At 45.5% G+C, this 12,395-nt stretch overlaps 1 long non-coding RNA gene across 1 annotated transcript in view; it reads right to left on the reverse strand.

The window, feature by feature from the left end:
• The window catches only part of LOC119971243, a 117,170-nt gene extending 106,189 nt beyond the window's left edge, over positions 1-10,981 (reverse strand). Inside the window, exon 1 of the long non-coding RNA XR_005461785.1 lies at positions 10,898-10,981. This is a non-coding gene — a long non-coding RNA (uncharacterized LOC119971243). The remainder of the gene's footprint in view (positions 1-10,897) is intronic.
• Between the last annotated feature and the right edge of the window lie 1,414 nt (positions 10,982-12,395).

Genomic DNA, 12,395 nt, shown 5'->3' on the forward strand with positions numbered 1-12,395 from the left:
TCAGACATCCTCCACCCCTTCGAACAGCCAGCTCATCCTAGACTTTGTAAGGTGCGCCCTGTACACTACCTTCAGCTGTATCAGACCCAACCTCGGACACGAGGTCGAGGCGTTTACCCTCCACAGCACCTCACAGCACATCCCCTCATCCAGCGCCACCAACTCTTCCTCCCACTTTGCCTTCACCCCCTCCATGGACACACCATCCTCCTCCAAAATCCTCCCATAAATCGTCGAGACGACTTCCCTTTCCAAAAAATAAAGCCTCGATTACACTCTACTCACGTCTCGTCGTAATTAATAGTGCATCAATTTATTACACAGAGATGTGTAGCCTCCCGCAGCTGCTGCCGAAATGGCTGCAGCTTGGAGGGCCAACACATTTATACTCCGCCTACTGGGCGTAACCAGCAGGCAGGGATCTACCCCTGTACCTGTAGTACAGGAGCCTTACCGTAATACACCTCATATGCGATATATACAACAGTAGTGACTACCACAAAGTCATCATCATATAAGGATACCATATGCATAACCTCTGCGCCCCCCACCCACCCCCCATTATCCCCTTCCACAACCCTGAGCTCCTCAGCGCAATGGCCAAGGCTCTATAGCCAATACAAACAGAAGGATAGGCTTGGGGCATCCCTGCCTCGTACCTCGGTGCAATGCAAATTACCCTGCATTCATATTATATGTGTGTACACTTGCCATCGGCTCCTTGTACAACAGCTGCACCACACCACAAACTTCAACCCAACACCAAATTTCTCCAACACCACCATCAAAAAACTCCACTCCACCCGATCAAATCCCTTCTCTGCATTTAATGCCACCACCACCTGTCTCCCTTATCTCTGCTGAGACAACATCACATTCAACAGCCTCTTCACATTTGAGGACAACTGTCTTCCCTTTACGAACTCCATCTGGCCCTCCCCAATTACTTTTGGAAGGCACCCCTCCAACCTTAGTGCCAGCACCTTTGCCAATATCTTGGGTGTCCACATTCAGCAGAGATATGGGCCTGTCAAAACCCACACTCCACCGGATCCTTGTCCTTCTTCAGCAACAATGAGATGGAGGCCCGCCCCATCATTTGTGACAAGATACCCCTGCCATCGTGTCCTCGAACAGTCGCACCATCAACAGAACCAGCCTATCCTTAAATCTTTTATAAAATTCACCTGGAAATCCATCTGCCCCGCCACCTTCCCTGTCTGTATCCTCCTCCACCCCCATTGGCTGCTCCAGCCCTGCACTCTCCATCTCACCCAACCTTGGGCACTCTAACCCGCCCACAAATCCCCTCATCCTCTGGTGGCTCCAACTTATACAAATCCCTATAAAACCCCTCAAACACCTTATTAATCTGTTCCAGAGCCAGCACCAACTCCCCCATCTTGTCACACACCTAAAGTATATCCATCACTGTGGCCTCCCTACGAAGCTGACCTGCCAGCATGTGCCCTGCCTTCTCCCCATACTCACAAACAGCCTCCCTCGCCCTTCGAAATTGATGCACTGCTTTCCCTGTGAATAGGTCAAACGTCGTCTGCAACTCCTTCCTCTTTGCCAGCAGCACCGGGGTCCAGGTCCCCTGCGTACCTCCCATGCACTTCCATAATCTCTACTATCAATCATTGACATTCCTCCCTGTAAAAGTTTCTACGGGTCTTACCTCTCCCCCCCCCCCCCCAATCCGAGCCCATCCGACACCCACCCCCAATCACCATTACCACCACGACAGGGTCAGCGAGCGCGGCTGGGACCTTTCCACCCTCGGCTCCAGAACTGTGTTCCAATTCCCCACCCTTCCCCCCCCCCCCCCCCGCACCCCGATCAAATCATAGGTATTTAGATCCTGAATGGCACCCAACATTCTCTACATCCCAACTGGGGGCATATACGCTTACCAGTACCTCCAGTCTTCCCTCCAACGCATCCGTAACAATCAGTTCCCTGCCTCCCTGACCTTCTCCATCCGAAAACTCACCTGCTTGTCCACAAAGATCACCACCCCCGGGCCCTACTCTCAAATCCCAAATGAAACACCTTGCTCACCCATCCCTTCCTAAGCCTCATCTGATCCTTCACCCTCAAATGGGTGCAGCAGCACCAGAACAGCTATTAAACTCTTCAAATGCACAAAACCTCTCGCTCTCGTCACCTGTCCTCCTAACCCCTCATGTTCCACGTCACCATTCTAACAGGAGGTCTCTCACCACGCCCCCCCCCCCCCCCACCCCGCACCCCTCCTATCTGCCATCATCATTACCCCAGGCCGCATTCGGCCAGACCCGCCCCATCCTTTTGTTACCATCACCAACGTCCCAGAATCCCCCATTCACTTCCGCTTGCAAACACTTCACCCAATATCGATCCTCTCCCCCTACCATTCACACCTCCCAGGTCCATCGAAGCCTGCTCAATCAGGCTCCAGCGACTGTGACCTCTCTCCCCACCACACTCCCGTTCACGAGCCAACCTTTGTTGCTAGTGTGGAAAAGTATAATTGGGTACTCTAAACTTAAAAAAAACCTTTTCCTTCACGTGGTAGCTGGGGAAGCAGACTATGATATGACCACCCATGGTGGCTCATTTGCTTTAGGCTGCAGCCTGAGCAACCAATGTGCCCTGTCCAATGCGTAGTAGCACAACTCGTAGCGGGAGGGTTCTTACCGCATCCCCATCAACTCAGCAAACATCTTTGCAAAGTGCTCGGTCAGCATCAGGCCTTCCATCCCCTCGGGCAGACCCACGATTCTAAAATTTTGTCACCTTCCTCTGTTCTCCAGGTCTTCCACCTTGACTCTGAGCCCTTTGTTGACCTCCGTCACCCTCTGCAGCTCCTCATCCATCAAGGTGAACTGATCACTGTATTGTGACAGTGCCTCTTCAACCCCCTTCAACTTTGCTCCTTGCATCAACCAACGTCTTCATCACTGCGCCTTCAGCGGGGCAATCACCTCCGCCACCCACTCTTTAAGCAAGGCCGTCATCTCCCTCCAAATTAACTCCAAATGCTTGGTAAACAGTCTCTCAAACTCCATTGACTTCACCCCAATTAGAGTTTCCACCGTAAGGGGAGCGGTCCCACCCAGTGGGCCAGCCCCTGCAATCTTTCATCCTGCAGGCCACACAGCAGCATTCGCCGGCGGACTTTACGCGCCCCCTTCTTTCCAGTACCTTTCTTCTGGGACTTCAACATTCACCAACCGCCTTATGACTTCCCACACCAACTCATCCAAAAACTATCCATGGGACCAGGCAGACAGGTCCAAAAACCAGACACCACAGCAGGAGTCACCTAACGTGCAACCTCCACCTACATGCCACCATCGGAAGTCCTCATATCTCAATAAATTTGATGAGCTTCTGAAAGATAATTTGAAAAGTTATCAGTATTGTGGAAGACCAACTTTATAACTCACCAAATTCATGATGACTTCATCACTATATAGGCAGTGGCTCAGAAACCAATTCACTAATGAAGTAAAAGATGCCAAATGTTACTCCATAATAGTTGACTCCACACCAGATGAGTCATGTGGACCAATTCACATTAATTTTAAGGTATGTGACCAGCGATGATGAAGATGTAGAGCAATTTATTTGTTTTATCCTGCTACAATCCCATATTTCAGAGTGTCTGGAGGCAACGGTTTTGGAAAGCATTGCAAACTTAGGTGTGGGCATCAGAAATTGTCGCAAACAGATCTTCGACAGTTCTGCAAATATGGCAGGAAAATATTCAGATCTACATGCAAGACTGAACAATGCAAGTCCCTGTGATTTATCCATCCCATGTTCCAGTCACTCCTTGAATTTAATCTGCAATGCTGCAGGTGAATCCTGTGAGGGAGTTGTACTTTTTTTTTTACTTTGTCATTTCCATGCATCAGTGGAATATGTTGCAATCAATCTTGCAAAAGACATGTGTGGAAACATGTGATAGTCAAAATAATTTGTGACAGGCGTGGTCCACTAATGCAGATGCTGTTTTGGCTTGAAAAGGAACATTGCTGGTATAAAGGAAACCTTATTAGACATAGCATTATCTAAGTCAGAAACAACACGAGTGAAAGCTGAAGCAAAACCTTTATCTGAGAAGTTTGAAAAGTATGATACTTCTATTTTTACTCTTTTGTGGAACAACTTAATTCAAAAAATGAATGCCATCAGCAAATCACTGAAAATGTTGATAACACCTTTATTGAATGCTGCTCAATTGTTAGGCTCAGTTCGAAGTTTTGTCATGGAAATCAAAAATGACCATTACTTGGTGGAAGCGGAAGTACTAACAGTAACAAAAAATATAGGCCCCTCTGATGATGAGAAGCATACAAGATAGAGGAAGTTATTATTTTATGCAACTAGAGACAATGAAATCAGTTAAAATTGAAAGAGAAGATCATCATTGAGACTGCCATTGTTATTTGCAGTACAATAATGGTGCAATTGCAGAATCAAAGTGAGTCTCTGACAGAAGTTTGGATGAAAATGCTAAAAGCCACTGCAATAAGAAACTAAGTTAATTCTACCATGGGGGCAGAGACACAAAATCATTTTGAAGATGAAATGAAACAATTTATTCATCTCATTGATAATAATGAGTTCTGTGCTTCGCGATCACCAGCTAGCTTGTACAAACAAGTATATGATGGTTTAGGGCAGCACAGTGATGGAATGGTTAGCATTATTGTCTCATGACACCGAGGTACCAGGTTCGATCCCGGCTCTGGGTCCCGGTCTGCGTAGAGTGTGCACATTCTCCCCATGTTTACGTGGGTTTCTCCCCCACAACCCAAAGATGCGCAGGTAGGTGGATTGGCCACACAAAATGCCCCTTAATTGGAAAAAAATAAATTGGGTACTCTAAAAAAACATTTTAAGTATGTGATGGTTTGCAGGCAATTTTCCAAAGGTGGAAAATGTTCGGAAAATACTTTTAACGATACTTGTCAGAAATGCTTCTGATGAACATTCAATTTCTGTATTGGAAAGAGTTTGAATTATTTATGAAGTTATTTCGGGTTGGTTTCGCAAACTGCTGAGCGTTTTGGCCAAGGTTGGTATAATGATCAGTACAGCTTGGAGGGCCGGAGGGCCTGTTCCTGTGTTGTATTGTTCTTTGTTTTCCCAGTGAGCCAGAGAAGACACAGCCAGAGTGAGGCACAACGAAGAGTGAGTTTGGGAATTTGAAGTTAGGTGGGAATTGAATCGGTAAGACTGTTCCTTTTAAATTTTAGGAATTTAAATTAATCTAGGATTGTGTAGTGAAGGTTAACTAGGAGCTGCACAACCCACTCACATAACTGGTTGGCAGTTAAGTGTCAGTCACCTTAAGCTACTTTGATCTAAAAGCAGGTGGGGGGCGGGGGGGGGGGGGTCAATTTCAGCCAATTTAAAAAGAGCAACTTTAACTCACTCCCAGTGAGCCAGAGAAGACACAGCCAGAGTGAGGCACAGCAAAGAGTGAGGCACAGCAAAGAGTGAGGCACAGCAAAGAGTGAGTTTGGGAATTTGAGCTAGGTGGGAATTCGAAGCTGGGTGGGGAGGAGGTGCTTTTTATCCCTGGTAAGTAGTTTCTCTTTTCATTTGTATATTTATTTTTTTCGTTTTTTGGAATTGTAGTTGTCTAAGTTAACCTAAGGTTTAAGACATGGCAGGAGATCCCAGATCAATGTCATGCTCCTCATGTGTGACGTGGGAGCTCAGGGACACGTCCACTGTCCCTGGCTCCTTCACGTGCAAGAAGTGTGTCCAGCTGCAGCTCCTGTTAGACCACTTGACGGCTCTGGAGCTGCGGATGGACTCACTGTGGAGCATCCACGATGCTGAGGATGTTGTGGATAGCACATTTAGCGAGTTGGTCACACCGTAGGTGAAAGTTACTGAGGGAGATAGGAAATGGGTGACCAAAAGACAGAGCAAGGGTAGGAAGGCAGTGCAGGTGTCCCCTGCGGTCATATCCCTGCAAAACAGACATACCACTTTGGATACTGTTGAGGGAGATGGCTCACCAGCGGAAAGCAGCAGCAGCCAGGTTCATGGCACTGTGGCTGGCTCTGCTGGGCAGGAGGGCAGGAAGAGGAATGGCAGGGCTATAGTGATAGGGGCTCAATTGTAAGGGGAATAGACAGGCGGTTCTGTGGACGCAATCGAGACTCCAGGGTGGTATGTTGCCTCCCTGGTGCAAGGGTCAAGGATGTCTCGGAGCGGCTGCAGGACATTCTGGGAGGTCTGGGAGTGGGGGTGAACAGTCAGCTGCCGTGGTGCACATAGGCACCAACGATATAGGTATGAGGTCCTACAAGCTGAATTCAGGGAGTTAGGCGTTAAACTAAAAAGTAGGACCTCAAATGTAGTAATCTCAGGATTGCTACCAGTGCCACGAGCTAGTCAGAGTAGGAATGTCAGGATTGATATGATGAATGCGTGGCTCAAGAGATGGTGTAAGAGGGAGTGATTCAAATTCTTGGGGCATTGGAACCGGTTCTGGGGGAGGTGGGACCAGTACAAACTGGATGGTCTGCACCTGAGCAGGACTGGAACCAATGTCTTGGGGGGGGGGAGCTGTTGGGGTGGGTTTAAACTAATGTGGCAAGGGGGGGGTGGGATCCGATGTGGGAATTCGGCGGGAAGTAAAACGGGGCCAGAAACAAAAAGCAGTAAGGGGGAAAGTGTGAGGCAGAGAAGCCATAGTCAAAAATCAAAAAGGGCTGCTGCAGTACAGGGTACAATGACTGAGGAGAGTGTGAAAAGGGAGGTGGCCAATGCAGAATTGAGGGTGTTGTACCTAAGTACACGCAGTACACGGAACAAAGTAAATGAGCTTGTTACGCATCATAGAGACATGGCTGCAAGGGGATCAGGGCTAGGATCTAAATATCCAAGGACATATGTCCTATCGAAAGGAAAGGCAGATGGGCAATGGGGGCAGGGTTGCATTGTTAGTAAGGAATGAAGTGAAATCATGTAAAAAAGGCAATATTACAGTAATCATGGGGGACTTCAATATACAGGTGGACTGGGAAAATCAGGTTGGTAGTGGATCCCAAGAAATGGAATTTGTGGAATGTCTAAAAAATGTTTTTTGGAGCAGCTTGTGACAGAGCCTACTAGGGAACAGGCAATTCTGGATTTGGTGATGTGCAATGAGGCAGACTTGATTAGGGAACTTAAGATGAAGGAACCCGTAGGGAGCAGTGACCACAATATGTTAGAATGTACCTTGCAGTTTGAGAGGGAGAAGCTGCAAACAGATGTAATGGTATTACAATTAAATAAGGGTAACGACAAAGACATGAGGGAGGAGCTAGCCAGAGTTGATTGGAGAATGAGCCTAGCAGGGAAGACAGTGGAACAGCAATGGCAGGAGTGTTTGGGGGTTATTATGGAGGCACAACAGAAATTCATCCCAAGGACGAGGAAACACGCTAAGGGGAGGACAAGGCATCCATGGCTGACGAGGGATGTCAAGGACAGCATAAAGGCTAAAGAAAAAGCATACAAGGTGGCGAGTATTAATGGGAAACCAGAGGATTGGGAAGCCTTTAAAAGCAAGCAGAAGACAAGTAAAAAAGCAATAAGGGGGGAGAAGATGAAGTATAAGTGCAAGCTAGCTAGTAATATAAAGAAGACAGGAAGAATTTTTTCACTATATAAAAGGTAAGAGAGAGGCAAAAATAGACATTGGACCACTAGAAAATGTGGCTGGCAAAGTAATAATAGGAAACAAAGAAATGGCAGAGGAACTGAATAGTTACTTTGCATCAGTCTTCCAGGTGGAAGACACCAGTGGGATGCCCGAGCTCCTGGAGAACCAGGGGGCAGAGGTGAGTGCAGTAACCATCATGAAGGAGAAGGTTCTGGAGAAACTGAAAGGTCTGAAGGTGGATAAGTCACCTGGACCGGATGGACTACACCCCAGGGTTCTAAAAGAGATAGCTGAGGAAATTGTGGAGGCATTGGTGATGATCTTTCAGGAATCACTGGAGGCAGGAAGGGTCCCAGAGTACTGCAAGGTGGCTAATATAACACCACTGTTTAAGAAGGGAGGGAAGCAGAAGACAGGAAATTATAGGCCGGTTAGCCTGACTTCGATCATTGGTAAGATTTTAGAGTCTGTTATTAAAGATGAGATCGTGAAGCACTTGGAAGTGCATGGGAAAATAGGACTTAGTCAGCAGAGCTTTGTCAAAGGGAGGTTGTGACTGACAAATCTATTAAAAGTTCTTTGAGGTGGTAACAAGCAAGTTAGACAAAGGAGAACCAGTGGATGTGATTTATTTAGATTTCCAAAAGGCCTTTGACAAGGTGCCACAGAGGAGACTGTTAAATAAGTTTAGAGCTCATGGTGTTCAGGGTAAGATCCTGGCATGGATAGAGGATTGTTTGACTGGCAGAAGGCAAAGAGTGGGGATAAAGGGGTCTTTTTCAAGATGGCAGCCGGTGACTAGTGGCCTCAGGGGTCTGTGCTGGGACCACAACTTTTTACAACATACATTAATGATCTTGAAGAAGGTACTGAAGGCACTGTTGCTAAGTTTGCAGATGATACAAATATCTGCAGAGGAACAGGTTGTATTGAGGAAGCAAGGGGGCTGCAGAAGGACTTGGACAAGCTAGGAGAGGGGTCAATGAGATGGCAAATGAAATACAATATGGAAAAGTTTGATGTTATGCACTTTGGAAGGAGGAATCTAAGGCATTTACTATTTTCTAAATGGGGAAATGCTTCAGAAAGCAGAAACACAAAGGGACTTTTAAGTCCTTGTGCATGATTCTCTTAAAGTTAATGTGCAGGTTCAGTCAGCAGTTATGAAAGCAAATGCAATGTTAGCATTCATGTCAAGAGAGCTAGAATATAAGACCAGGGATATACTTCTGAGTCTATAAAAGACTCTGGTCAGACCCCATTTGGAGTATTGTGAGCAGTTTTGGGCCCCATATCTAAGGAAGGATGTGCTGGTCTTGGAAAGGGCCCAGAGGAAGTTCACAAGAATGATCCCTGGAATGAAGAACTTATCATATGAGGAACGTTTGAGGTCTCTGGGTCTGTACTCTTGGAGTTTAGGAGATGAGAGGGGATCTTATTGAAATGTACAAGATACTGCGAGGCCTGGATAGAGTGGACGTGGAGAGTATGTTTCCACTTGTAGGAAAAACTAGAACCAGAGGACACCATCTCAGATTAAAGGAACAATCCTTTAAAACAGAGATGAGGAGGAATTTCTTCAGCGAGAGGGTGGTGAATCTGTGGAACACCTTGCCGCAGAAAGCTGTGGAGGCCAATTCACTGAGTGTCTTTAAGACAGAGATAAATAGGTTCTTGATTAATATGGGGATCACGGGTTATGGGGAGAAGGCAGGAGAATGATGATGAGAAAATATCAGCCATGATTGAATGGCGGAGCAGACTCGATGGGCTAAGTGGCCTAATTCTGCTCCTATGTCTTATGGTCTTATGATGGTATGTCAGGAACATTTGACCATTTCAGCAATATTGATGATTGAAAGTGCATCTTTACAAGATTTTATCTACAATGATGTTAATAATTTTGCAAAGAATACAAGTAGGAAAAAAACAATCGTAATTGCCATGCCAACAAGAGATGAAGCAAGAGCATATTTCAAATCTTTACCACTTTCGTATTCTCTTGTTTAAATTCTGTTTTCAAAACGTTCTGACCACCATCACTCTCAGGACAGGCCTTCAGAAAGTCTCTCGGATAAAAAATGGAATCCTTCCAGACAAAGCCATTGATACTGGAATTGGACTCACCAGACACTCCACTCACCTGATTTTATAACAATAATGAATTTGATTTTGAGAGAGGAAGTAAATTAACTTTTATTTTCAAACAGAGACTCTGAAATATACTGAATGACAGTATAAGCACCTTGTTGATTGGAGTATTTGCTTCTGCCACTGTTGCGCAAACAATTGCACACAGAAACACGAAACGGTACAAAAGAGGCTTTATTACCGTGAGGTGTTATTACGTCAAGTGGAGGCTCAGGAGACCTCATGGATATTTATACTGCTGTGGGCGGAGCTAGCCGGCAGGGGCTTACCGACAAACTATGCAGGGGCTTACCGACAAACCTGTAATAGCCGGTACTATTGTACATCCCCTAATAGAGACACACACATATATAGACAGTGGTATTACCACAGCCACCAAAGATAAAATGCTGGAAAATCTCAGCAGGTCTGGCAGCCTCTGTGGGGAGAGAAAAGAGCTAATGTTTCGAATCCAGCTGACCCTTTGTCAAAGAGTTAGCTCTTTTCTCTCCCTCCAGATGCTGCCAGACCTGCTGAGATTTTCCAGCATTTTCTCTTTGGTTTCAGATTCCAGCATCCACAGTACTTTGCTTTATCCAGTATTTGCTCCTGTACTGGACTTTCTCATTCTGCCCTGCACTGGCCAAAGCTGCCGTAAGACTGTCGTCAGCTGATTTTCCCATCTTCTTGCAAGTTCCATGTTTGCTCGCCTCAGGAGTCACATCGCGCGATATTGACCAGCTTTACCAATTTTGCATTTCAATTCGGCAATTATTCGTAGAGGCCTGATTTTACAAGCTGAAAAGCTGTGATCAATTTGGGTATTTTTATGGCTTCCAACTTTGTGTTCTGTGGTGCGAGGAGCACGGTAGTGGGGGTGGGGTTCCAGAAATGAAGGTAAGCCCGAGGTCCCAAGAATTGTAAATCGGACTCCGGTCCCAAGACTTGTGGATCAGGCACCCCTTCCCTTCCCTTCCCTTCCCAACCAACTGCCACGATGACAGTTGCTCCTTAACGACCAACTACTTTTTACAAGTTCTTACTCGTTTTCAGTTGCCTGGAATAAGGAGGGTGGTTAGAAAGTACGTGAACATGTTTACCTACCCTGCCATTGACTGCTTTGAATAAGTGATTCTATGTCAGTCAAAACGCAATAAAAGTATTAAGAGTCCTCTCTCCACAACACTCATTTCGGCCACTGGCGCGTGCTCTCAGCCGTGGCAGCACGTGCGCCAGCCACGCGCCACCCAACTGCCCGCCCCCAAAAGTAGTTTTCGGCCTCAAATCTTGATTCCTCATCACAGAATGGGAATGAAATAAGCCACGGGATATATGCAACGAGATTTTTTTTAAATGCTGCATAATTTTCATGCTGCATAATTTAAATTCTAACCTTTTATCGAAGTTAGAACTTGCAACGCCTGTGTCTCTTGCCAGCACCAGGTGTCAATTTGCACGAGGCAGGAGCTGTCAGGTGTGGTCGCCTCTCAATTGGTAGTCCAGTCAGGCGACTGACAATTCCTCAAAGACCCCAAAATCTGGCATTATTGATGTGATTGTATTTATCAACAAAATTGCTTGTGACGAACGCTTTTTAAAATAAACACAGCAGCGATCTGAAATTAAAGTTCTGTAGCAGGAAGGATCAATGCACTCGAAATGCCAACTGTAGATGCTGCCAGACCTGCTGAGTTAAGCTGGCATTTTCTGCTTTAATTACAATAGAAATCTTGCGATGTTAAAATCAATGCATCTTTTTCCCGACCCACGAAAATGCGCTCAGCAAAAAGTTCCATGCTGTCCTAATAAGAAACAGACACTGACGACTTCCAGCCAGAGGAAAAAGTAAAAACTAGTTCAAAGCTCGCCAGTTGCAATAATGGACTGTTAATGTTTAAAGACGCGCTGACAACAATTCGCTCCTTTTTTCAAAATAATTCTCTGTATTACTGCCGACTTGTAACACTGCATATGTTTGACCAAAAACTATGCATTGAAATTAACATGTTTAATTAGAATTGTTTAGAACGCGTTTAATTAAAAATATTGCAGTCTGAGTGTTTCGTCTGAGCGTTAACAGCTCCCAAAACAATACTGCGTCAACAGCAAACTTAATTTTCCATATAATTCCTAATAGTCCTAATTCTAACGACGACAAGGTGCATAAGTGTGTAAAATAAAACAATGCATTATTTAATTTTCTTCAGGTCATGATCTGCAATGAACTCCTAACTTTAACAAATTCTAAGCCAAACTTAGTTCGATTTCTGATTCATTTTATGAAATTGCACGAAACAATAATACGTTAGCTTTAGATCACTCACCCTCTCGCAAATCAAAGCCATTGTAAGTGAAAAACGATTCGAGGGGTTAAAGTGATATGTGGAGTTATGGATAGATTTATCTATATTTATGAGAGAGGGTCCCACGACATAGCCGTTCTTCGCAGCAGCACTTCAGTGGGCTGAGGGTATTCTCTCCGCCCTCACACTTCATTAACTCTCAGTGTACCAAAAGTCTCTTATGCTTTTATGCTCTGCTGCCAATTTCTGTTAAATGAGTGCTCAATTCGAACAATTTATTCATATAGAACATGGAACAT

The sequence above is a fragment of the Scyliorhinus canicula genome, chromosome 9, assembly GCF_902713615.1.
Source record: "Scyliorhinus canicula chromosome 9, sScyCan1.1, whole genome shotgun sequence".
NCBI classification, from domain to species: Eukaryota; Metazoa; Chordata; class Chondrichthyes; order Carcharhiniformes; family Scyliorhinidae; genus Scyliorhinus; species Scyliorhinus canicula.